Below are 23,679 nucleotides of genomic sequence, written 5' to 3' on the forward strand. Positions count from 1 at the left end.
GATTTTTTATAGGGACAGTGAAATATTATATGGTCCAGAAGGGGTAGTACTGTCCATATTTCAGTCAATGGACAAGGGTATCTCAAGACCTATGCACAAAAGTGTCGGACACTTGTATGCGGGGTTGATGCGGGGTTTCAAAATAGACCCCGAGGTTCAAGAGATGACCATTAGCATTGTGGGCAACCGTATCAGAGAAGGTGTGTACTAGGAGGTGTTCCCGCTCTGGGAAGATCATGTGTGGAAGAGATATCTGCAGGATGTTGTGCACAGAGGTTGGCCTCCGATGTTGCTTGTGCAATGGAAGAATAAGTAGACAGCTGGAGAGATGCAGGGTGTGGAGTATGCGGAGGAGGAGGGTGATGAGGAAGACAATGAGGAGGATGTCGATCCGGATGGTGCACGTTCATCGGATTATCCGACTAAACCAACCGGTGAGGCGGATGAGGGGGAGCAAATTTCTTCTCTAATTGAACAGATGCAGCGGGATGATCTTCAGGCTGATGAGTCTCCTGAGTATGACATCTCGGATGATGAGGACGATGCTCCGGTTCCCGCAGACTGGAACAATCCAAACTTAAACAACCTTGTGGTGAATAAAGGGAATCAAGTGGCCTAGGAGTATACGCAAAATGAGGTGACCCAAGGTGCTAGGTATCCTACCAGTCAAGCCATGAAGGATGATGTGATTCAATGGTCGACATCTCTACGACGGCAGTTTTATGTTGTGAAGTCAAGTAAGAAGGAATATGATGTGAAGTGCGCCAATGAGGGTTGCCAGTGGAGGGTACACGGCTTCAAGGGAAAGTGGGTTGACTATTGGGAGGTGTCGATTGTTGTCGAGCACACTTGCATGATGGACGAATTTGAGCCCAGCCACAGGAACATCACCTCAGCCTTTTGTCGCCAATGTGATGTATGCCTAGATTGTGAACAACTTGAACTACGAACTCGGATCAATAATCAGGCAAATCGAGGAGGATTACAAGTATACTATCAGCTACAACAAGGCATGGCGGGCGAAGAAGAAGACAATTGAGATGAGGTTCGGGACCTACGAAGCGTCATATGACAATCTGCCACATTTGCTGCATACCATTGCTCGAAGTAACCCGGGGACGTATTACGACATTGATAAGTACTCATTGCTGTCCAAACCTAGCAAGTACGTCCTAAAGCGATGTTTCTTCGCATGAGGGAATGCATCGAAGCTTTCAAGCAATGTCGGCCTATCCTATGCATCGATGGCACTTTCCTTACCGGCAAGTTCACGGGACAGATCCTGACTGCTATTGGGGTTGATGGGAATAATCAAGTTCTGCCTTTGGCCTTTGCATTTATGGAGAGTGAGAACACCAACAGTTGGTACTGGTTCCTGTACCGTGTGAGGATGATAATTGTTGGTGCTCGGTCGAACGTGTGCCTTATACATGACCGGCATGCTGGGCTGCTCGCGGCAATTATGGATCTGCAAAATGGATTCGACGATGGCTTAATCGGACCTGTGTGGCCAGATCTCCAGAGTAGGTGGTGTATGAGGCATTTAGGTGCAAACTTCTTCCGCCAATTCAAGAACAAGAACCTCATGAACATGTTCAAGAGGCTGTGCGGTCAGAATCAACAGCGAAAGTTTGATGCTCTTTGGAAGATACTGGATGAGTTGACGAAGAAGCAAACACAAGAGCGTGCAGGGAGGCCCGTGAGTGGACCGGAGGACGAACCAGTACCTCTTGAGCCCCTGGTAAATGACAATGAAGCTGGCATCATGCAGAGGAGCGGGTCATCCACTAGGTCATTTAGCGAGTGGATTAAGAATGAGCCCAAGGAGAAGTGGGCTCTTCTCTATGACACAAATGGGGCTAGGTACGGTATTATGACTACAAATTTAGCAGAGGTTTACAACTGGGTCATGAAATGTGTGAGGCGGATACCACTGGTGGGGATTGTAGAGTTCATACTGCAAGGGACATGTAAGTATTTCAGGGACCGCTATGCAGTAGCGCACACGGCGCTAAATGATGCTCGTCTGATTGATGGGACAAAGATGTCTAAGTACATGGAAGACAAGGCGGAGAAAGCAAAGATGCACAGGGTGAAGCCCATGGGAATTGCGCAGCACAGATACGAAATTCTATGCAGGGACAAAGGAAGAAGAGGGGGCAAGCGTGAGAGAGTTATCCATGAGTGCACCATCTTCGATGAAAGGTGCGTTTGCACCTGCTACAAGCCAATGCTACTGCATAAGCCATGCTCCCATGTGATTGTTGCGTGTGCTATGACGGGGCATAGGACTCAGAGGTACATCTCCGACTACTTCAAGAAGGAAGCTCTGTTCGACACCTGGAACCATGAGGTCTATGGTTTCGGGATTTATGGATCTTTCACGAAGGAACCTGGGCCTGATGCTGTGTTCATACCTGATCCTGACAAGATGAAGTAGAAGAAGGGGCGGCGCAGGACTACGAGGCTCTCTAATGACATGGATAAAGCAGAAACTGGACATCGCATGAAATGGTGCAGCAAGTGCAACGGAACAGGACACACTTACAAGAAATGCACCGCTGGTGTCCCAAATGTGAACCCTGTAGAAGCAGGTCCTTCCGGGTCAGGTGCAGATGGGAGACGTCCTCGTGGTCGTTGATCGTCGACATCCTCGGCTCATTGAGATCGATTAATGTTGTAATTTGTGGTGTGAAGGATATTCATGTGCACACCATTATACTTTGCTGTGGTAGTACTATGACCGTCACTATGTGCGAGGTTGTAACGTTTATTTTTGTGATAATTGTTCACATATTTGTGTACGATTTGAACAATCTATTATATCATGTTATATGTTGGACGCTTACGTGTTCAGTTAGCACAAATAAATACCAGTCTAGACCACTTTAGAACAGTTTATTTCCATCTCTTTTTTGTTATTCATATAAAAATGTAAATAACTTTTGAACATGCAGGTATGGCGCAGCTGGAGCTGCTCGACCCCCAGATCGACGTCAGGCACCGTTCGTACCGCATCGCGGTGCAGGGTGAGGACCTCCCGGTACTTTGACCTTGTGTGCCGGATGAGCTCATGAGGATTGACGAGCGCTGGATCCCGCGGTTTGTTAATTGTGAATTTATGCTTCCATACGGAATTAGACACGATATTGGTCACTAACTATAGTATGTTTGCAGGTTGCGTGCTGCTAGTCTACTTCCGCTGTGTCGCCTTGTGGAGGTGGACGTGTTGGCACGGGCCTCGGAGGCGGCGACGCGGTTCAGCTACGACAGGGCCCTCCTGGCGGCCCTCGTTCACTTTAAGCATGAATTGACAACCCCTCACAGGGACGCCACCACTTACTTTCACCTTTTCAGACCGAAGTGACCGCTCGCTGCAGGAAGGCATCCAATGCTTGCACAGTCTCCACCACGACCTTATCCCTTCTTCTGTAGTACCAAGACTCTTTCTCTCTATATCGGCGCATGATTTCGACATACGCGCGAAAAGAATCCCTTAGACTCATGTTGTAGCACGAGCACCTTGGGGACTAACATAGACTAAGGTTGTATGATAAGCACCTCGAAGACTAACATTAATTGCAGCTCTAGCAACAACCATGCGATTGTACAAACGGTTCAACACACAAGGATTGCTTGCTTTAGGATGATTGCTTAAAACAGACTACGACTTTGGATTAAGATCAAAGTGCTAGATGTTACTTATGTACCCACTACAATAAATTATCAACCTTAATGGACAAACATTAGTCATAAGAGGACCCTATCACAGTATCTCTGTCGTGAATCTAGATTTAGACATGAATTGACCGCACGACATAGCTTTAACCATGAAATGACAACACATCTGTCGTGAGTCAGGCTTTAGACACGAAATGACCACCCAGCTTTAACCATGAAATGACCGTGCAACGAGATGGCGCCCACGCTCGAGGACTTCTCGCTCCTGATGGGCCTGCCTTGCGCGGGTGCCGCTGTTGGGGCTAGGGACGTGGGCATGGGCTGGCATGACGAGATGCTGGGCCGCTTCTCCATCGTTGAACAGAGGGATGGCGTAGCCCCGTTCAGGCCTTTTCCAGCGACAGAGAAGCACGGTTCGACGAAGGCCTTTCTCATTCAGTTTGTGGTACGTACGTCTTTTAATGGTTTGTCATCTCCTTTACGTTATTAAGGGATGCTGATATGTGTACTTTTTCCTTGTTTGACAGGCCGACACCATCCACCCACTGGCAGGCGACGATGATGTCTCCCGGCACCTGGAGGCGTACCTCCTGTGTTTGTTAGGGTGGGTCATGTTCACCGAGACCCACGGCAACACGATCTCTAGGAGCATGATCCCCTATGCCAGAGAGGTTGCGAATGTTGACCCGGCGGAGGTCCCGCAGTATAGCTGGGCTTCAGCTGTGCTGGCCACAATGTACCACGGCCTGTGCGACGGGTGCACGAAGACCGACGACAACGCGATCCTCACCGGGTGTCCTCTACTGCTTCAGATGTGGTTGTACGAGCGCATCACCATCGGCATGCCCGTTGTCGACCTTAGCGCATACCAGTTTCCTGCGGACGGGGTTGACAGCATGGGGTCCTTGTGGTGCAGACGTAGGGTAAGTGCTATGCTATTTGTGTACGTTTATGTTGATTACTTCAATTAATTCTCTAACTTTGTTTGGTTGCATAGCCAAGTTGATCCAGCGTGCAGACACATCGCCAGTTCGATGAGCTGACGATGGACTGTGTGCGCTGGTGGCCGTACACGGAGGCCGAGGTTCTTCGACGCGCTCCGCTTGGCCTTTTGGTGCTCTGCGTATGTGACCGGGAGTACTGGCTCACGACTCGCGTCCTCGTCTTCGACATCTACGTCGAGGAGTACTCACTGCATCGTGTGATGCGGCAGTTTGGGAAGTTCCAGGCGTGCCTGCCACCGTTCAGTAGGTCGGTGCCTATCAACATACACAGGTGCGTAACGTTGTAATTACATTTTCCAATGACCCACGTGTACACCTTGTATTCACAGACTTATGTTTCTGCAGGTTGACGCGGAGGGGGGCTCATTCCACGAGCGCGTTTGCGTCGCGTGTGCAGAGGTGGGTTGAAGAATGGGACACAGCTGTCGAGTACGTCATGGACGAGGAGCGGCCACACTCGGAGGAGGCGTACGTAGAGTACCTCTCGTGGTTCGTGTGTCAGACACGGATCCGGGTGATGTACACACCGGCCGAGTTTCCACGTCACGTGCCTGACGTGCGCGACACGTACCCTACGCACAGGTCCAGGCGCGTTCGCTTGAGGTACGAATAACCGTACGTGAGTCCTCATTTACTTCAATTCGTAGTTCAAAAATTGTGAGACGAAATGAAACTTTTCTTTGCAGAGGGACATACTGCACCAAATTGATGCGGAGGCACGTGCGTCCAAGCTGCGGCTCGACAGTGACGGTGAGGTCCCCAGGACCGAGATGAGCGCGGCGTTTGGCCGGATTATCCGGAGTGTGGCCAAGGCTTTCAGATCAATGAGCTGCAGTTCGTCCTCAGACGTTTCTACGGGACCACGAGCGTCAGCTCAGATGCCGCCACGACCGTCCGGCACCTTCACCGCGTCGCTGCATGCACCGGTACCTCCGACGCTTGGCGCCGACCAGTCGAGGACGTCTTCGACCCCGGGTTCCTCTTTGACCCCTACTACGGCGAGACACTCATTCTCCGCCGCCGTTGACACCCGCTACGGTGTCACAACTTCTAGGCCACCCTTCACCGGTGCCGGTGACCACTTCTACGACAACAGCGGTGCACCGCACCCTTCCTCCGCGTATGCGGGTCCTTCGAGCTCTCATGTCCCCGGTGCAGGTACGACAGTCGCTTCATTCATACCATATTGCTACGTATGTCACGGTTTACCGGTGCTAACATGCTTTCTTCGTTGGTCCTTGTGCAGAGATCGACGATCTCCAGAAAGTAGAGGCGCAGGGTAGCTACATGGAGCTGCTTAGCAGGGACGTTAGTACGCTCCCTGGGTAGTTCATCTTCGGAGAGAGCGACGAGCTCAGTGCGTCGCAGCTACCTAACGCGCCACTCCCAGGGACACAGCCCTCTCAGGACGAGTACATCACTCCACCGCCCCCTGGACGGCCTGCGCGCACGATCGTTCCACACAAATCGCTCTCGTACTCAACTAACCAGGTGAGAGCGCAGAGGCGCAGGGTCCCAAGGATGGATGCGACCAGGGGCCTCGTCCCTAAGAGGGGACGTAACCTATAGGCTGTTATGTCTTTGCTACTTTTATGGTGTTATGTAATTGTCTTTGTTCATGCTACTATATTTGTGTTATTGTCATAATATCTACCATTTCATAACAGTGACCTGACAAACTTGTGGACGGAACGTACGATGGCATATGCGAGAAGCCTCCATCTTTTCCACCAACCCAGTAGATATTGTCTTGCACCCGGCAGTCTGTCTTTCCATAATGCATACTTCACTTAGCGATGGAGTACTACATGTCGTTGTAATGTGTCGTAGATTGTGTGCGAGTAGGGTATGAGTCGGTGCATATTGCCTTACGTATTGTAGCCACAGACAGACAATAAATTGCTTACGATGACCCTTGTATGTGATGTACTTTAATTTCTTCAATAAAATGGTCGGGATTTCTCACTCTGCAATCACGTTATTTCTAATCCCAATGATTTCATAGGATTCCCTGCCTTCCATGCAGAGGCACTAATAACTCATTGCTGAACTTTTACCGAATGAAATGACCACACTAAACATCATCTTTCACAGGGAATCTCTATCAAGCATCAATGCCACAACTTTTTCAGCTTTCACAGGAAATCCTATGCTCCAGCCCCCTGCCAAGCCCATGCACCCAGTCCGTGCACCAGCCCCCAGCCACTATAAATAACCCCACCCTCATCCATGTATACATCACTCCTTCCTCAGCTCTCGCAACAGTAATGTTTTCCTCAGCTCCACCAAGCCCACCCAAGAAACATTGGGGGATTTCCATCCCCCAGGGGGTCCAACCGCCGATGTGTTTCTGTGGCGACCCTTGTAGGTTTCGCGAGTCTCAGGACATCTCCTACACCTATGGCCTACGCTTCTTCATGTGTGCCAACTACCAGTACGACAAGCCTCGACATGGACCGTACGAGTACCCACCGGTAGAGCGGCATAGATCACTCATGTGGCACTTTTCATTTGATTTCATGCAATGTCTTACTAATCTCTCATCTTCTTTTGTTTGTCAAGTCGCCTCCACCTATCTGTGACTTCATTGAATGGCTAGACATGGAGCAAGATGAGCACCAGAAGCGGTGGGTCGACATGAGCATGCACTAGAGGAGGGAAGCGTACGAACACCGGGAGTACGAGCAACAGCAGGAGGAACTCCGGCTAAAACGTCAGGAGGAAGAGCGCATGAGACAGGCAGCGGCGAAGCGCGCCAATGTTGAAGCACGCGAAGCAGAGAGGGAAAGGAAGTGGGAGAGAGCTCGTCAGGCTAAGGAGCAGGGGCCCGATGCCATCAGAAAGGGAAAATATCCTAGGTGCACTCAGTAGAAAGCATCTACTGTAAGCGACCTATTTTCATTCCCTAAGGCATGTTAGGTATAGTAGCGGCACGCTATTAGGTTAGTCATCAGGCGTACCGTACATGCCAATGTTTATTGTCGCGATAAACCCCATGTCCCATAAAATGTTTGTCAGCGTATGTTACCTCCGTGCCGGGTTCTATACTAAATATGCACTATTTTTTAAATTTTCATCTTAACAAATTTATATGCACATATATAGATATTACAAATAAAATTTCCTATATATATGTATATATCACTCATTCAGTGGGCGAGTATAAGATGTCGCCCGCTGAATGGGCGAGATCAAGGTCTCGCCCGTTCAGCAGGCGAGAACTTCATCTCACCCAGCGAATGGGTGAGATCTACCTCTCTCCGATTAATTAAATCGTATAAAAGCCGCAGACGCCTAGGCTCACAACATCTTGCCCGTTGAACGGGCGACGGTAGGTCAGATATGGGTTTTTTTGAAACAGACATGTATTCTTGAAATTATTAAAAAAATATGTATATAATTGTTTTTTCGAAAAGTGACATCACGTGCGTGCATTGGAGCGCATGAGGAGAAGCCCATGTGGGTGTGCGGTTGTAGCGGGCTGGTATGGGCTATCAGGCCTGTGGTGGGAGGATGGACACGATGTGCATGGCGTGTGGAGCCCAGGTGCAGGTCTATTTTTTTTGAAAAATTTGCAAAAAAAAGTTTGGCTCAAAAATTACAGCACAAAGCTTGTCCACAAAATTTATACTACAAACTTGTCCACAAAATTTGTACACAAAACTTATACTACAAACTTATCCACAAAACTTGTACTACAAAACTTTTCTCGTGTAAAACTTATCTACAAACAAAATTTCAGCACAAAACTTGTTCACAAAACTTATACTACAAACTTATTCATAAAACTTGTAGTGCAAACTCATCTATCCACGATAAGTGTACCACAAACTTTTCAAACTAGGCCAATCAACGCACCACGTGGGCCACGCGTACCAGCCGGCCTCAACACGCGCACAGGCGCGCGCGGCCCAGCAGCGCTGGGTGCGGCCAATCAGCACACGTGGCCCGCCAACGATCGCTAGTTGGTCCGTGGGAAGTTTGGACTGAATCGTTCGCGAGGGAAGAATCGAGCATGCGCTCGAATCAGGAATTTCGCTTAAGCATGTCTTTTGTAAAGCGTACGTTTATATATGGAGTACTACTAAACTGCAAGAACGTTATGAGAGAATCTAGAATCAGTTCTTGCTTGCGCGTCTTTGGTTGATGATGCGCCAATAGAACAAAGAGAGTAATACAAAGCTCCAGGAATGTACAAGCCTTGTCAAGAGCTGTGGATCAGAATTAGGAAAAAGAAAGCAATGAAACATGCCAGAGTAATCATAGTTTTGACCTTCCAGTAGCCCTCGGCAACTCTGCGTTGACTTGAAGCCGTCTTCAGGGCCGGTCCGGAGGGGTTGAGCGGTGCAACCGCCTCGGGCTCTCAAAATTCAAAGGCCTTATATGTATATGTATATTGTGTATATCGGTTCAAAAGCAAACTGAAAAAATTAGATCTGGACGATTTATATTTAATAATGGAGCCTCATTTTTAATCTCGCCTCGGACCACCAAAATGTCAGAGCCGAGCCTGCCGTCTTGTTTCACCGGAGGACGAAAACCGTTTGCTGCAGCTTACAGAAAAGTATGCAAGTGTAAAAAAGGAGAACACATTAGATGATTTCTGCATCTTTAACAACAAAGAAGTGGGATTTGGATATTGTAGAACAAAACCATGACCCCAGCTCAGCTCTGTTTCAAGATGGACCCCTGCTCTGCGTTTCGTTTAGTTAACTGGTCCAGTAACACAAAAAGGTCTGGATCCTGTCCAATACCCCATTAGAGTTTTTTTATTTTTATATTTTTTTTAGTTTAAATTTAAATAAATAGATTCCCGGCGAAAAGATTTGTAAAAGTAGGCACCCACCGCCCTCTCAGAGAGCTGCAACCCTCTGAGAGGGCGGGTACGGGTGCTAACCGCCCCTAAGAGGGCGGTAGGCCTTCCCGCCCGGGCCCCACAGCTTACCGCCCCCTGAGGGGGCGGGTAGAGGTCCTTACCGCCCGCCGCCCAGGGCCGGCCCCCTGCGCCCTGGAGTCTATAAAAACTCCGAAAAATGGAGAAAAAACCATAAAATTCGGAAAAAACGAAAAGTTGAGAAGAGAGAGGAGAAGAGAGGAGAGGAAAGGGGAGGAAGAGAGATCGGTGAAGCCCTGCTGCATTCGGGCTGCGGATTTGGAAAAAAAATTCAGGTCAATCTTTTTATCCTTTTTATTGTTGTTAATTAGTGCAGTAGTAGTATATGACATAGATTTTAGATATTTAGTTCTAGGGTTTAGAAAATTGTAAAATTTAGTTAGAAAATTGCACGATAATAGTTGAATATAGAATATTATTTTTAGTATATTATTTTCAATTTGTTACCTGTAGTATATTATTTTCAGGATGTTGTTTGTAGTATATAGTTTGTAGTATATTACTTGTACATGCGGACGTATGAGTCAACAGTAGATGATAATTTGTGAACCTAGGGTAGCATTTAAAAACTATTTTATCCGATAATCAGAAATATAGTTTGTTGTCTTAACATGTGTTATGTTTGCGGGTGTTTCCAGGAATGACAGATAAATTAAATTTTCAGATATATTATAGTGAGGGTGAAATTATGTACGGTTCCAACGGTGTAGATCTCTCTGGATTTCGCCATGTTATGAAGGGGCTTAGTAAGGCTAATGAGAGGACTATTGTGGGGGTGTGCAAATGGCTCATGCGGTTTTTCCAACTAGATCTGCAGCAATATGAGCTGAAGTTGAAAGGTGTTCTAAGCCGTGCTAGTCATGGATACTTTGGTGAGCTTGTTCCCATCGAAGCCACATCAACTTGGAGGCAGTATGTAGATATATGCTGTGAACGTGGCATGCCACTTGTTTTATTAGCTGCGGCGTACCTGAAAGATCAAAATGAGGTGAACTCTGCAGAAGCAGTAGCAGGACTAAGTGAGGCAGTGGAAGATGAGTCAGAGGCGGCTAATGTAGGGTCCAGAGAGGAGGTTGGTGATGTTCCAGACCTGCAGCCGATGGGTGTAGCTGATGAAGGGGAGCACATCCCTAGCATTATTGAAGATATGGATTTGGAGGATGAAGAGTTGGAGGAAGGCCTTGCCGATGGGGATTCTTCTGATGAGGAGGGTAATGCTGCAGTTCCTGCAGAGTGGCGGGATCAAGAATTTTTGAAGTTGGTGGTTAGCGAGGCTGACCAGACACCGTGGTCATACCATGAGAATGAGGTGTCACAGGGTGCTATGTACCCTACAAAAGAGGCAGTTATTGATGCTGTGAAATTCTGGTCGTTGTCTCTTCGTAGGCAATTCAAGGTTGTTAAATCAAGTAAAAGAGAGTACGATGTGAAGTGCTTGGTTCCTTAGTGCCCTTGACGGGTGCACGCATTTAGAGGGAAATGGGTAGACTACTGGCAATGCTCAATAGTTAAGGAACATAATTGTCATATTGAGGAAATAGAGTTCGCCCACTGGAACCTGTCTTCTGCTTTTATTGCAAATGTTATGTACAGAGAGATTGTGGACAACCTAAGGTATGAGCCACGATCAAAAATCTGTGCTATTGAGCAAAGGTTCCAGTACACAATAAATTATGCGAAGGCATGGAGGGCAAAACAAAAGGCTATTGAGATTAGGTTCGATACATATGAAGATTCGTATCACAATCTACCTCGTCAATTAGCCACAATTTGTGCAAGAAATCCAGGCAGCTACTATGATATCAAGCATTACCCCTCTACTGATGTGGAGTACAGCGGAAAAAGAGTGTTGCAGCGTGCTTTCTTTGCATTCGGTGCAACTATCAAAACATTTAGATATTGCCGACCCATCATATGCCTAGATGGAACATTCCTAACTGGGAAGTACAAAGGGCAGATATTGTCTGCAATAGGGATCGACGGTAACAACCAAGTCCTGCCACTAGGGTTTGTGTTCGTGGAGAGTGAGAATGGGGACAGCTGGTATTGGTTCCTAGAGCGGGTGAAGCATGCAATTATTCTTGACCGACCAGATGTGTGTCTCATTCATGATAGACATGCAGGATTGTTGCAGGCTTTGCTGGATATGCAACATGGTAGCGTGCGACGGGGTGTACCAGTACAGTGGCCAGATCTCAAAAGCAAGTGGTGCATGCGCCATATGGGTGCGAACTTCTACAGACAGTTTAAAAACAAAGAGTTAATGAAGCTCTTTAAGAAGTTGTGCAGTCAGAACCAGCAACGTAAGTTCAATGCATTATGGGCAAGACTTGATGAACTGACTCTTAAACAAACTGCGGAGGCCGCACCTAACCGTGAGGAACCAATAGCTCTCGGTCGGCTCCCAACCGATACTCCGCAGATTGTAAGGAGATCGGGCTCATCTATTAGGAGCTTTTCACAGTGGATACGCAATGAGCCGAATGAAAAATGGGCTCTGCTGTACGACAGTGGTGGTGCCAGGTATGGAGTAATAACTACAAACCTTGCAGAGGTTTATAACTGGGTCATGCGAGGAAGGAGGTCCCTACCACTAGTTGGAATTGTAGAAGGCATTTTGCATAGCACCTGCAAGTACTTCATTGATCGGTTTGCAGCTGCTAAGGTTGTAATGGAGGACAATCGTATGCTTTATGACTGGATGCTATGTGAGTACATGGAGAAGGCAAATAGGAAGGCCCACATGCATCGCGCAAATCAAGAGGGTAACAGATGTCCTCCTCATCTCTTCCGATTACGCACCCTCTTTTACTAACCTCTCATCTTGTTCCATTTGTTCAGTCCCCTCCACCGCTCTGTGATTTTATTCAGTGGCTCGACAATGAGCAAAATGACTCACAGAAACTGTGGGTCGACATGAACATGAGGTGGAGAAGGGAAGCGTACGCACGTCGGGAGTACGAGCAACAGCAAGAGGAACTTCGTCTCAAGCGGGAGGAAGAAGAGCGCATGAGGAAGGCGGCGCACGACCGTACCGTGGCTCAGGCTCGAGAGGCTGAGAGGGAAAGGAAGCGGGAGAGAGCCCGCCGTGCTAAGCCGGCAGGTCCCGATGCCCTCCGAAAGGGAAAGTATCCTAGATGCACGCAGTAGAGATTACCTAATGTAACCCGACATACTTTCCTTCCCTAAGGCATGTTATGATTAGGATCGGCGCACTAATAAGGTCTTAGTGCGAACCGTACATGCCACTTTTGTTTCCTCATCGTGTCGTCGCGGTTACAGTGTATTGTAATATTTTCACCATGTGTTCAATACTATGTTTGTCCTCGTTCGCACCCCATACCCACGTAAAATGCTGCAACTACTAATTACTGATTTTTTCCTCCCGTTATTACATACCCTACTCCAAATTTAATTTCTTAATTTCCTTACACCTCTTTTTTTTTTTTCAATTACAAAAATAATATATTTTTATAGGATAAAATGGAAAAAAAATTAATTTTACATGAAAAAAGCCCCTAACCGCCCTCTCAGAGGGTGTCTAGGGGCTAGGGCGGTTAGCCCCTCTTGCCGCCCTCTGAGGGGGCGGTTAGGCCTACCGCCCTCTCAGGGGGCGGTTAGCACCCGTACCGGCCCTCCCATCCCAGAGGGCTGCAGCCCTTTTAGAGGGTGTTGGGCGCCTACTTTTGCAAATCTTTTCGCCGGGAATCTATTTATTTAAATTTAAACTAAAAAAATAAAAAAATAAAAAAAGCTCACCCCATCAAGCTTCCTAACCTGAACTGGGCCGAAAAGGTCAAAAAAAGAAAATGGGCCAAATGTGTCCGTAAAACTGAGGACATGGAAAGCGAAAAAGTGACATCACAGGAGATGGGTGAATATTCTAAGTTATAACAAGAAAACAGGGATCTAAAAAGAAAATAAGAAAGATATTGTAGTAGAGCAGGAAAATCATGGAGGAAGAACAATAGAAGGCACCTAACATTTCCTTAGCAATTTTTTTTCCTGTTGCTCCAAGTTTCGGTTTGTCATCTGTTGCTAATATTAGCTATGGAGGTGGAAGTCATGGGAGGAGTTGTCATCGCCAGTAGACGAGTTGCGCTTCTTACCACGGTTCCCCCTTGCAGCTTGAGGAGGTGAGGCTAGAGTTTGGAGGGGTTGGAATGGAAATTTTTGGAACGGCACATATCGGTTACCTGTGCCGTCTGTACACTTCGCGCACTAATCTTCAAGCAAACTAAAAAAAATACTGAAAATGACATATTTGTAAATATATGTGGGTGCAGCCATATTCCGGTGGGATGCGGTAGTTTTATTAGTTTTATCAGTCACACTTTTTCGGTTTTTTGTATGATGTGTAAATATTTCGGTTTTCTATACGTTTATTCCGGTGGGATGGCTACACTTTTGAGTTTTTTAATGTTTCGGTTTTTATGTATTTTTCACACTTTTTGGTTATTTTGTATGATATGTAAATGTTTCGGTTTTTTATACGGTTGTTCCTGTGGGATGTCCATACTTTTTGGTTTTTTAATGTTCTGGTTTTGTATGCGTTTGTTCTGATAGGATAGCCACATTTTTTGGTTTTTTATATGATGTGTAAATGTTCCGGTTGCAAGGCTTTGCTCCGGTTCTTGGTCGCCGTGGACTTGGCTACGGGGATGGCAGCCTGCTGCGAGGCGCTGAGCAGGAGCAGGAGGCTAAGGTGGCTCGGGGACGCCGCCTGCGCCGCATCGGAGACCGAGCCATGGATCTTGCCGCCGCCATGGCCCGGCAGGACGAGCTGCGGCTTGAGTAGGGGGCTCGGGGGCGACTTGCAGGACTGTGTGGTGAGCTTGGGGAGGAGGAATGCCATGGCCGATTGGCTCCTTGCTTCTTGCTTTCTTAATTTTTCTAGCTTTCTCTCTCTTCTTCGTCTACGAGCCTCGTTGTCCCATGTAGAAGCTTCCACCGACGCCGGCAGGTGGTGGTGGTGGTGGTAGTGGAGCAGTGGGTGGTCTTGCGTGCCGGCGGCATCCCCCACCACGACAGAGAGTTCGCGCAGCGGGCCACCCCCGTAGCGTAGCCGCTCGAGCTCCGCCACGACGAGCCTACGCTGCGGAGGCTTCTTGGGCCCGCAACCCGCCTGCTGCTGTTGCTTCCCGGACCCGGACGAGTTCCAACGCAGTCGCGGCCACGCCACCACTCCTGACCTGAGCTCTGGCGAGACCAGCGTTGTTGTCTCCACTGCTGTCGTCGCGGCCAACGCCATCTCCAGAGCGCCCGAGCTGACGGCGGCGATGTCCGATGACGAAGACTCTTTTACCATCGGCAGCCGGAAGAGGAGTGCGTAGGATATTTTTCAGCTGCCCGAATCTCAAAGCAGTGGCAACGGCTCAGATAACCGGTGTGTACACACCCCGAAGCGGAGTTGCATTTTCTGAAGATGTTTGAAGGTTTGGTGTGGCTAGCCTTGTCAAGGACGAGGGGTGGCACTAGAGGAAGGTGGGAAAGGGATTTCAGGTAATGTTTTTAGATGGCGGTGAAGGGCTCACTGAAATCATGGAGAACACTGAGAACAAGGGTTTTGTTGGTGATCTTGTGGTCGGGACTCACTCGGCAAATGGTCGTGAGGCATTGGCAGTATGCCATGACAAGCATGCCGCGTTCGCCCAACCTTTTCATCTCGTTGATCAACATTCAAACAAGGCAACTGCAGCTAGCCAAACTTTTTGCGCGTACTTGTCGAGTTCCTGGATCTGTTTTTTTTTTCCCAATGAAGTTAGTTCCTACTTCTTTTACTCCACGATCTCTACATTTTGGCGTTCTAATTTGACATTTATATCAGGTTTAGTTTTTACAAATAAGAGAAAATATTAAGTGCATAAGAGTATATTGGTAAACATATACACAAACTCAGTCTCATGGCTCGAATCCAATTTGAGTGGCCCAAGTGAGGGTGGGAGTTCTCTCACCCCTCTTAGGCTGACTTAGGCCCAATTAGATTAGATTTAATTCAGTTAAATGGAGCATAAAGGGGATAAGAGAATTTCCACCTCTCACTTGGGCCATTTAGATTGGATCTGAGGAAAGAGATTGAGTTTGTGTATATATTCACTAATATGTTCTTGTGCACTTAATATTTTCTATACATATAAATAGTAAATGGTAGTATATAGGGATTGAGTTCTACAAAACCATGGACCGAGCCCACTAAAAGGAAAAGAATAAGAATAAGAAAGCCATAGACAGAAAGTGGCTAGGATAATTTTTATTCCTTCATTAAAAGAAATGGACATAAAGTGGAAACTCTTTGATAATTAACGGTCTAAGCATGTAAAAACATTAAATGATTGCTGGATCTTGGATGGCGTCACTGATGGCCGTACCAAAATGGCGAAATCCGATCCGTGCATTGGCAGAAACGTATGGTCTCGGTTCGGCTGACACTCAATAATCAGCACGTGGTTATTGTCATTCTGACAATGAATTCGGAGTATACCGGATGATGAGTGTGTTGATCTATATTTTTTTTGTCGAATTTAATGGACTCAAGAACATGAGGAATTTATTCAGGTTCAAGTCTTCCGTGAGATAATAGCCCTATGTCCCATGTATTTTCTTATGGACTGAATAAACTTGTTACAGAATGTATTCCGTGTCTTTACAAGCCGGGTTGAAAGGATCGAATAGCCCAAGAGGGGGAGGGTGAATTGGGATATTAATTAAAACTTCTACCGCTTTAGCAAATAAAACTAAAAGGAAATGCGACTAAGGGATTTAACTAGAACTAGATAGCTAATCAAGTAAGAATTAACTAAGAAAGATAATCACTAAGAAGAATTTGCAATAATAACAAAACTCAAAATAAGATGTAAGAAAGTAAGGAGTTGGAGAAGACAACACCGATTTTTTCCCGAGGTTTCGAGAAGTTGGCACTTCCCCCTAGTCCTCGTTGGAGCATCCACCAAGGATGTCGCTCCCCCTTGAGTCACCAAGGCTCAAGTGCTCTCTCTTGATTACCCCTTCTCCATCTCCGGATTGGCGGGTATCAAACCAAGTACATCCTCCTTCTCCCGGGGCTCCCACAATTCCTCCAAGAGCTCACCGAGAAATCCTTCGATCACCAAGACCGTCTAGGTGTTGCCAACCACCAAGAGTAATAAGCCTCAAGCTTCGCTTGACAAAGACAAAACCTAGACAACAACTAGATGCACACTTGCTACTCTTCAAGCACTCAAAGAAGTCCTTAATCCTCAACTAAGAATTTGGAATGGACACAAGTGCTCTCTCTCTTGCTTTTAAATGACACACCAAGTGTATGAGCTGCTACAGAGTCGCAAGAAGGGCTGTTGAAACCAACTGAGTGGGTATTTATAGCCTAGAGATAAAAATTAGCCGTTGGCTAACCACTCTCATTTTTCTGTAATCACTGGATAATCCGCTGGCTATATCCTTAAGATCACCGGATAATCCGGTGGGTTCAAACCCAGAGCCAGCTGTCACTAGCCGTTGCACGGCAACATTTGTCCGGTGATAAACTCCGGTGAACAACAGTCATCACCGGATAATCCGGTGAGTACAACTCACCCGACCCTTTAAATTTCAGAACCTTCTGCAAGAAATACTCCGGTGATATTTTTGCTATCACCGGATAATCCGGTGAGTTCAATTTGTCTGAGTTTCTTCACAACATTTCTCCGGTGGTCTGCCAGCTAAGTCACCGGATAGTCCGGTGACTGTAATTTTCCACTGTTGCCCGAAGCAATGCTCTCTGCAAGAAATAGTCCGGTGTTCATATTATGGGGCATCGGATAATCCGGTGAATACAAAGTTGTTTTTCTCCCAAAATTTTCTCTGCTGGAAAAGCTCCGGTGGTCACCGGACTTCCATCACCGGACATTCCGGTGTGACACTTCTGAAATTTTTCATATAATTTGGATGCCTCAATTAGTGTTTATCCGGTGAGTATTAGACATTCATCAGAGGATAATCCGGTGAATAAATTTTTTGTGAGCTCGTCCAATTCAAATCTCTTTGAGCTCTAATTCCTTGACAGCTTCACCATGGACTTGTATGCTCTACCTAGTGCTAGAATTTAACAAGTGTGCATCATCTATGTCTAGACTCACTAAGTCAAGCTACTACTTTTAGCCCCCCTTTATAGTACGGTCAAAAGACAAAAAGAAAAGAAGACCTATACTACTCTAAGTATCCTCCATCTCCTTTGTGACACTTAGAACTAGAAGATCCTTAGTCTTAAAGCATATGTCCTTTGATTGTCCATATAAGCACTTTAGGGACCAAGATTACCCAAATGTCATTGTATACTGAATTTTTGATTCCCCTCAAAACAAATTGTTAGTCACAGTAATATGGTTGCCATTAATCACCGAAACACTTACCACTTACCTAGGGGCCTAGATGCTACAATCTCCCCATTTTTGGTGATTGATGACAACACAAATAACAATAGAGATATGAATTTGAAGAGCAACCTATCATACTAGGCAAAAGAATGTATAAAGCAATAAAAGCGAGATAAAGCCTAGCGCTACAAAACTATCATGCTAGAATAGGTAAGAATTATGCGAGCATGAAAATAAACACAATGTGATGATAGGCGAAACACATCCATATACAGAGCCAAATAGCCTGTCATAACATCAAAATCAATCCATAAGATCCAACATTTCAAAACTAGCTACCCAAAAATCTAACCTCCCCCTGAATTAAAATCTCACTAGACCCTCCAGCTACTCTCTCTACCAACTCCCCCTATTACTAGACTAGACTCTCCCCCTTTGGCATCTAAGCACCAAAAAGAGAAAACTAGGACATGACTAAGCATCCGGAGCTGGAGAAGACGGAGGACCCGACGCTGTCGAAGAAGGTGCCACGACGAACTGAGAACCGTCGGCCTCGGAGTCGGAGCTGGACGGACTGTGACCCGCAGCTGCTGTCGCCTCAACGATCTGATCCTGCACTGACTGAAGAGTAGCATCTGGAGCGTCAAGTGCTGGCTCAGCGACTGAAGAAGGCACAACTGACAGCTTAGGGACATGGGGAGACACGACTGGCTGCTGCTGCTCGGGGACTGTCGGCTGTGGAGTGTCCTCGAAACTCAGAGGACCAGTGGGTACAGGAGAAGCCAACGATGGTAACACTGGCCTCTGAGACATCCCAGCAGGCAGAGAGTACACTCCGGAAGCCAAGAGAGCTGACAGAGGAAAATCGGACCCCGGAGTACGCAAGAGTGCACTGACACTGCCTGGGAGAGGACTCGGTGCAGGAGCTGGAGCAGGTGCTGGAGCTGGCAACTGAAGGCCCTGTGCCTGGAAAAGAACAGAGAACAATCTGGCGTTGTTCTCACGGTCTGCCTGAAGTGCTGCAAACATGGCCTGCTGCTGCTGCTGTAGTGACTGCATCAGTGCAAACTGCTGCTCCTCTCGGCGGCGAGCATCCTCTGCCTGAGCTGCCTGCTGCTGCTGCATCTGCCGAAGGATAAGAGTGATCTCCGAAGGCACTGCAGCAGAGGGCTCGGTGGTAGCTGTCTCAGTATCTGAGGAAGGAACTGAAGTCTGAGGCGCACCCTGAGTAGAACCACTGGCCTCAGCATCGTGACGTCTCGGGAGTGGTGGAATGAACTCGATGTCCTCTGAGTCACTGTCGTCGTCATCCAAGTCTATGAAGGCATGCGGTAGCTCTTCCTCGGCCTCTGCAAGGGCCTGGTCCTCAGCTGCAACTCTGTCTCGCTCCTCTACTGGGATTTGCCGCTGAGCCTGCGCCATAGCACGCTGTCCGCGACGTCTGTCCGTCGGAGCGCTAGGAATATAGTCCGGGAATCGCTTCGGGGATCTCTTGTAGTCGTCAAGATGCTCTAGATAATGAATCGAGCGAGCCAACAAATATGAGATGAAATGCGCGAATGGCTGCTGTCTGCCCAGACCCTCTGCTATGTTATCCTCAATCTCACACAAGATGAGATCTAAAATGTCGAACTGCTGACGAGTGAGGCATCAACAGCAGCAAGCGCTCTGTCCCATTCTTTCTGAGTCTTCGACTTCTTCCGCTTCGGCTTCTCAACTGCCTTGCCCTTGCCCTTGTCACTGCGATCACGACCCATCTGACAGATGCAACGTGAAATATAGATGAGTGATCACATTGGGTTTAAGATTTCGAATGAAATTATCCCGAAACCGAACCCTAAGCATGGATGGATATGAATTGAGACAAACATGCTATGGATTCAGGCAAGCGACAATAGATATTGATCAATTGCATAGAGTAAGACTTGAATTTGAGCAAATTAATCAAAATAGGCATGAATTTGAAGCAAATGTGAACGATTTTGCTTGAATTTGAGTGGAATGAGCGATATATGGCACAAACAGATGAACATGCCCTAGTAGGTGATCAAAAAGGTGGAGATGAAGCTAATTTCATGATTTGATCACCGCAAGAGTCAAAATTTGAACGAAATTCATCTAATTTGACATGAATTTGATCTAGGGCATCATTGGTTTGAGTAAACCGGCCACAAATGTGCTCACCACGATGAAGAAGAGAGAGAGGAGGCGGTGGTGATGCCGGAGATGATAGCCGGCAGCGCAGGAGGAGCGGCGGCGGTGAGGAGGGCACGGCGGAGGCGGCTCTGCGCGCGGGATCTCAGGGCAGCGACGGGCGGAGAGCCGGCGGTGGCGAACTGGTGGCGCCGGTGGACGGCGCAACTCCGCCGGCGGCGCTACGGAACTGGGAGGCGGCGAGTCGGCGAGGTGGCGCGACGACGTACGAGCGGCGGCGAAAAATGAGAGAGCCGGCCGACCGGGAAGACATATATGACAGGTGGGTCCCGCAGTTTTTGAAAGCACCGGATAATCCGGTAGAGGCAACAGAGAGCACCGGATAGACCACCTTACTAATTTTTGCAGAACCAACTTTCAGGGACCGAAAACTTCTTCTGTTCACCGGATGTTCCGCTGATCACCAGGAAAAGACAGCGGACTAATTTTTTTTTTTTCAGAACTAAATTTTTGGAGGCCGAAATCTATTCTACTCACCGGACTTTCCGCTGAGCACAAGACAGCATCACCGGACTTATGTCAAAATTTTGAAGTTCACAGAACTGATAAGCACCGGAATGTCCGGTGATAACTAAACTGATCACCGGACTATTGCCATGTTTGAACTGATCTGAGACAGAGATCACAGGATATTCCGCTGGTAATTTGAAAGGAGCGCCGGACTATCCGGTGATATAAAAAAAAAACTAGGCTGAACTATTTTCTCTCACCGAGTCCAAATTTCAAATAACCACTTAACATAAACACATATTTGGACCAGTTTGAGTGACATCTTTACCCTCTCAAACACTCCTTTGCAAATATTTGCCAAAAGGCTTTACTATATATAATAATTTTTATTTTATATATTCCCCCTTTTTTAAACAAAAATTAGGCAAATAAGATTCAAAGAGTAAGAGATGGAACTCCAATGGAAATGTTTGAGCCATATTTCCTACGAACTTAAAGATTAAGACCTTAAATTCGATAGGATATGACTCAATAGGCATTAAGCACTTATATCAATTTAAACACACTTATAGAGTTGTATGCTCACATCAAGAGTGAACAACCATCTCAAAGAGTGATATTCTCCTTTGTGATCTCTCTACCGCCAATGCAAGGTTCATTTATGAAAGTAAACATGAGTGCATATTATATGACATGTGAATGCGAAGCGTAAAATTAATCTATCTTGTCATATTACTTCCCTTCTCAAGCTTCTTCATGGTGAACCCAACAACATGCCTTGAGAAGAACTAGTGACCCACCATCTCAAGCAAAACCCATGTTCACCATTATCTTGAGAGGGTTAGACAAGTTCCTATTTTGAATGCATCTATATGACATTAGAAGCATCGATCACATTTAGTTCATTTCGTAATCTACTAAAAGTGGCTTCATCTAGAGGTTTAGTGAAGATATCCGCCAATTGATCTTCCGATCGAACACTACTAAGGGATATATCATTGTTTGCCACATGGTCTCTTAGAAAGTGATGACGGATATCAATGTGCTTTGTGCGGGAGTGTTGAACGGGATTGTTAGCAATTTTTACGGCACTCTCATTATCACAAAGGAGTGGAACCTTCTCTAGACGAACACCAAAGTCTAACAAGGTTTGCTTCATATAGAGGATTTGAGCACAACATGCTCCGGCGGCAATGTATTCTGCTTCAGCTGTGGACAAGGCTACTGAGTTTTGCTTCTTAGAACTCCAAGAGACTAGGGATCGCCCTAGCAAGTGGCACCCACCCGAAGTACTTTTGCGATCCACACGGCATCCGGCAAAGTCCGAATCTGAGTATCCAAGGAGTACAAAACTAGCGCCTTTTGGGTACCACAAGCCTATGCTAGGTGTATGCTTTAGGTATCTAAGGATTCTTTTTACCGCACCAAGATGAGATTCCTTAGAATTAGCTTGAAAACGAGCGCACATGCATACACTAAACATTATGTCGGGCCTAGATGCGGTAAGGTAAAGGAGTGACCCAATCATAGAACGATAGAGTTTTTGGTCAATCGATTTACCTGTTTCATCCAAGTCGAGATGTCCATTTGTAGGCATGGGGGTCTTGATTGGCTTGCACTCTTCCATCTTAAACTTCTTGAGGATATCTCTCGTGTACTTCTCTTGATGGATGAATGTTCCTTCCTTCAATTGCTTGATTTGGAATCCAAGAAAATAATTTAGCTCGCCAATCATCGACATCTCGAACTCCTGAGACATCATGTCACCAAATTCCTTGCAAAACTCTTTGTTAGTTGAACCAAATATTATATCATCAACATAAATTTGACACAAGAAGAGCTCATTGTCGATGATTTTTGTGAACAATGTGGTATCCACCCTCCCGATCTTGAATCCTTGGTTGATGAGGAAGTCACGTAGACGTTCATACCAAGCTCGTGGGGCTTGCTTGAGTCCATAAAGCGCCTTGACCAACCTATAAACATGATTAGGATATCTAGGATCTTCGAAACTGGGAGGTTGTTCAACATATACGAGTTCATTAATAAGGCCATTTAAGAATGCACTTTTCACATCCATTTGATAAAGTTTAATGTTATGATGTGAAGTGAATGCAAGAAGGATACGGATGGCTTCAAGCCTTGCCACGGGAGCAAATGTTTCCCCAAAATCCAAACCTTCGACTTGTGCAAAACCTTGTGCGACAAGTCTTGCCTTATTGCGTACCACCACACCATGTTCATCTTGCTTGTTACGAAAGACCCACTTGGTTCCAATCACATTCTTATCTTGAGGCCTCTCTTCGAGTATCCATACCTCATTGCGGGTGAAGTTGTTAAGTTCTTCTTGCATTGCCAATACCCAATCCGGATCCTTGAGAGCCTTATCTATATGTGTGGGTTCTGAACAAGAGACAAACGAGTAATGTTCACAAAACGAAGCACACTGACGAGAACGAGTTTGTACTCCCCTAGATGGACTCCCAATGATCAAGTAATCGGGTGATCTTTGGAAATATGTGTATGCTTCACTTGTGGTTGTTGAGGTGTATTTTGTGGTGGTCCAACATCTTGAGCTTGCGCTTGAGCTTCCTCTTGAGAGATATGGACGTCATGTGATGGAAGTGGTTGATCATCTTTGTCTTCATCTTTATCAACTTGGGGTGCCATTGAGGTGTGCGGTATTGAAGTAGAGGGTACATCTCCATCATCCTCCTTAGGCTTGATATCCCCAATTGCCATATTCTTCATTGCATCTCTCAAGGGTTCATCACCTATATTATCACAAGAAATAACTTCTCCTTGGGAGCCATTAGATTCATCAAACTCCACATCACAAGTTTCTTCAACAAAGCCGGTGGCGTTGTTGAATACTCGATATGCTTTGGAGTTTGATGCATAGCCAACAAGAAAACCAATATCACAACGTTTTTCAAACTTGCCTAGGCGTTCCTTTTTCTTGTAGATAAAACACTTACATCCGAACACCCGGAAGTAGGAGACATTGAGTTTTCTCCCAATGAGAAGCTCGTATGGCGTCTTTTTCAATAGTCGATGGAGGTAGACTCGGTTAGAAGCATGGCACGCC

Source organism: Phragmites australis, chromosome 18 (genome assembly GCF_958298935.1).
Source record: "Phragmites australis chromosome 18, lpPhrAust1.1, whole genome shotgun sequence".
Taxonomy (NCBI): Eukaryota; Viridiplantae; Streptophyta; class Magnoliopsida; order Poales; family Poaceae; genus Phragmites; species Phragmites australis.